Source organism: Belonocnema kinseyi, chromosome 9 (genome assembly GCF_010883055.1).
Source record: "Belonocnema kinseyi isolate 2016_QV_RU_SX_M_011 chromosome 9, B_treatae_v1, whole genome shotgun sequence".
In the NCBI taxonomy this organism is placed as follows: domain Eukaryota; kingdom Metazoa; phylum Arthropoda; class Insecta; order Hymenoptera; family Cynipidae; genus Belonocnema; species Belonocnema kinseyi.
Window position 1 is genome coordinate 1,225,235 of NC_046665.1, and position 4,651 is coordinate 1,229,885.

Below are 4,651 nucleotides of genomic sequence, written 5' to 3' on the forward strand. Positions count from 1 at the left end.
ACCCTCTGTTTCCAGCGAGCATTCCCCTATCCGCCACCTGGGGACGCGCCAAGTAGGGGTATCACCTCCCCTCCACCACATAAAACAGTGGTGGTACTTGGAATCTACAATAGATTAGGCTCATTACCGTTGGTATTACTCCACGACTTTACAATGAAGTACACGTTAATAAGCTACAAAAAAAACTAGCATAACCTCTCAGCGTATATTTTTGGAGGTTAATTCTAAGTCCTACTCTTAATGAAAATGTGTAAAGGTACGATTGGCTCATAAGGGCAGTCTGGAAGGGGCACAAAATTAGTATAAAAGGTAACAATGGGTAAACGGAACTTTGAGGGGGTAGTCTTATTGAATGTCTACCATTTCAAGAGGGGATAACCAAAATCAAAGAAAAAGGGCTAACAATAACTCAGAAAGGGGGTTAATCAATTCAAAAACCAAAAAAAGGGTAGTCATAGTCCGTAGGTTCATCAAAGATAGGGAACAGTCATAATTATCAAATTTAAGGGGTGGTCATACTCAGAGGGGGGATGGTCATAGCTAGTAAATAATTCGGAATCGAAAATAAGGGGTGTTAATAGCTAATATATTGATCAAAATCATAAAAAAGGGATGGTTATAGTTTATAAATTAATCAAAATCGAAAATAAGGGATGGTCATAGTCAACAAGTTCGTCATAGTCGAAAATAAGGGGGTGGTCATAATCAGACAAAAGGGTAGTCAATATCTTTAAATTTAACAGTATAGAGGGATGGTCATAAATTTGTACATTTACCAAAATTAAGGAATGGTCATAATTTGTGACTTTATCACAATAACGGGGTGGTCATAATTTGTAACTTTACCAAAATCACCGAAATTAAGGGATGGTCACATTCATACAAAAGGGATAGTCAAAAATCAAGAATGAGGGATGGTCATGTCAAGACGAAAGAGACAGCTAAACTCTTTAAAATCGTTCAAATAAAGGGGTGGTCATATTTAGACACAAAGGGCTAGTCATAATTTATAATTTCGCTCAAATAATGGGATGGTCATATTTAGACACAAAAAAAGGATGTTCAAAGGTAAAAAATAGGAAATGGTCACAATTTAAAAAATTTACCAAAAAAAGGGCGGGGGGGGGGTCATATTCACAAAAAAAAAGGTAATCAGAGTTTCGTTAATAAATATCAAATTAAATCACCACATTCAATATTCAGATAGGGAGATTACAAACCAATATTACACATCAAGAAAAACCATAACAATCAGAAATATTCGTTCAGACAATAAATCAGGTGGTGGAATAGAGCATGGTACATAATATATTAAACAGGACTAGATGTATCCATAGCAATCAAACAACAAGTCAAAAAAAATTAAGCATATTCGGGCAACCTTTAAATTACCCAAAAATCAGCCATGACAAAATAATAAAAATCAATAAATTAATCTTGGTGTCGCTAATACAAATTTCGACTCTAAAATTAGGTCCAGTCACCGACCCACGCCTCTTACACGTGCCATCGAGTCCATAGAGTTAGCTTCTACGAGAAAATACAACCGATACTCAAAAAAATAAAGTGAATTCCAAAACCTCTCGTCCAAAGAAAAGCTTCAACAAAATATAATCGCGTCAACACTAGAGGAATCCCAAAAGGAAAAGATTAGATGGCCACGTTTCGAGCACATTTTTGTTTCCGACTGAGTCTAATTTAATACATTGAGTCTTACCGGAGAAATCTTGTAGAGTAGATCCTGGCGATTATTCTCCTCGGAATCCTCGTGTTCTCCTCGAATTAGCCTCCAAGATTATAGGAACGTCTATAGAAAATAACTCGTCTCTATCGCGCGAACACATTGGGAAAAACCAACGGACGATGAGAACGAGTCTCGGCGTGCTCCCGGCGTGTCTTTAAAAAAACCCAAATCAGCATAAAAAGACCGAAAAATTAAATAAATTGAAATTTTGTGAGTTGCAAAAATTTTGGAACGTCACATCGTATGAAATAATGAATTAATAATATATTCTGATTAATGATACGCGTGTCAATACAACACAATGATCTAAATGTCTTTATAAATTAAAGAAAACGATCGTGATTTACAAAAATGTAAATAAATGAATAAAAATATAAGGAAAACGCGGGTAAGCAGGTGATACGAAATTCTAAAGTTATAATTTCATTAATAATTTTTCAAATATTTAAAAAGTTACGTGTTTCAAATTCTAACAAAATTATCTATTTACAGTAGTAGCAGCCCTGCGCATCTGAAAACAAAATGGCGATCCCTTAGTGTTCTAATTTGGTTAGTTCCTAATATCTTCAGTGCGGTGCTAGTTGTCGCATCACTCCCTGTTTTTACATAGAAAGCAATGGGACTAAATCACTTTTTAAATTTTCTAGTAAACAAAATGTTATTTACATGCAAAAAAATTCTCGCAATTAAGACAATGTTAATAATTTAACATTTCAAAATACTTTTTCAATAATTTTCTATGAATACTGAAGACAAAATATGATTTATATGGTCGTATAATAATCCGAACAAAGTGGAATATATCTCAGATTTGAATTTGACTGAAAAGTAAAATATGATTCTTAAAGTTTATTTTCGAAAAAAAATTAGCAATATTATTAATCGAATGTAAAAAAATCCCAAGGAAAAATTTGATTTCACTTTTTCTTCTTTTTTTGAATCACTTTTTTTATATTTTAATAAATAAATGTTATTTTCGTAAAAAAATATTGAAATGAAAAGAATGTTACACATTTTATATTTCAAAACAATTTTCCAAACGATGTATATAAATGCTAATTTAAAACATGAATTAAAACGTCACCCAATAAACTTGGTAACGTAGAATATAAGATTTGAATTTGAATAAAAAGTTAAATATAATCCTTTTTATATCTGAACACGCAGTAAATAATATTTATATCAATAAATTATGTAAATAGTTTTATGAAAAAAATTATAATAGTATACAAGTTCAAACTTAATATTTGAGGGTTTAGCGAGTACTTACATGAAAATTTGTAAAAAACATTAAAAATAGTTTATTCAATAATTTAAATTTAAAACAAAACTATTTTTCAGTGGAACAAATATGAATTATAATGTTATAAAACGTCCAAATGTTAATATAATCAATGTTTGAACATCTTAGTTTTAAATACTTAAAAGGATATAATGATAAAGAAAGCAATTAAATAAATTTATTTTTTTATTTTACGCTGATTATTAAAGAAAATGGTTTCAGATTTAAATTTAGTTAAATTCAATTAGAAATACATTATAGCCATTATATATTCATAAGCGAGAGTATTCATATCGTTAGTTTAAACTTAGTACTATTCAAATTTTTCTCCGGGATTTTTTTTACATTCGATTAATAATATAGTTAATTTGTTTTCGAAAATAAACTATAAGAATCATATATTATTTTTCATTTAAATTCAAATCTAAGATATATTCCACTTTGCCAGGATTATTATACGACCGTATAAATCATATTTTGTCTTCAGTATTCATAGAAAATGATTTAAAAACTATTTTGAAATGTTAAATGAGTAACACTGTCTTGATTTTAAGAATTTTTTTGCATGTAAATAACATTTTGTTTACTAAAAAATTAAAAAAGTGATTTAGTCCCATTGCTTTCTATGTAAAAACAGGGAGTGACGGGACAACTAGTGCCACGCTGGAGATATGAGAAACTATACAACTTAGGATAGTTGTGGGGTCAAGTTAAAATCTGAAATACGGAGAGATGCACAGGGCTGGTAGTAGAGACAAAGATATTTTGCTGGTGTTTTGCACAGGGGTGTACAATTTTCCATGCTTGCAATGGGCGCTATTTCCCTAGATACGCCGCTGATAACCAAGATGGCTGAGTGGGATGAAGTGCAACTAGGAACGAAATTGAGTGAGCCGATGGCTAGAACGTGTAATTTAGATTTACAGGAAGAATAATTTACGTAAACAAACTGTTTTATGCAATATGAAAAACATCAAGTAGCACATGATCAAAAATCCATTGATTTTTTTTTCATATTACATGAAATGGTTTTCTTATGCAAATTATTCTTCCCATAACTCTAAATGAAAACAAATATATAAACAGAAACTTTAAGCCCAACACTTAAGTATCACTCCGGACAGATCGGTCTCTTTTTCAATTAAAAATTAAAAATAACGTAAATTTGTTTCAAATAGGAAATGTAAATAATTTGGAGACGTGATTAATATAATCACTCACTCGGTAATTACATGCCAGCCATTTTCCTATATTTCTGATCTTCCCCTTCTGCCACACAAGCATCAACACAGACGCCGCCTAGGGGAGTAGAAATCACTAAAACCAAAGATATTATAAACGTAGATGCGGTATGGGGCGTCGGAGTGGGGAATTATATATATATATATATAGTACATCACATTTTCTGCCCTATCGAGGTGCTGCCCTCATCGTACTACGAAGTCGAATTCTTGTTTTCTCATTCTTCGTAAAATATGACGGTAAAGCAATAGAAAGATTTTTTGAGGTTAGAAAAGTTTGTTATGTATGTATCGCTGAATTTTTTCAGATCTGAAGCTTGATCCAGGTTTTCGGTACAGTCTTTTTTTTAATTATAAAAAAAAATGTTCTCGAAAAATCATATT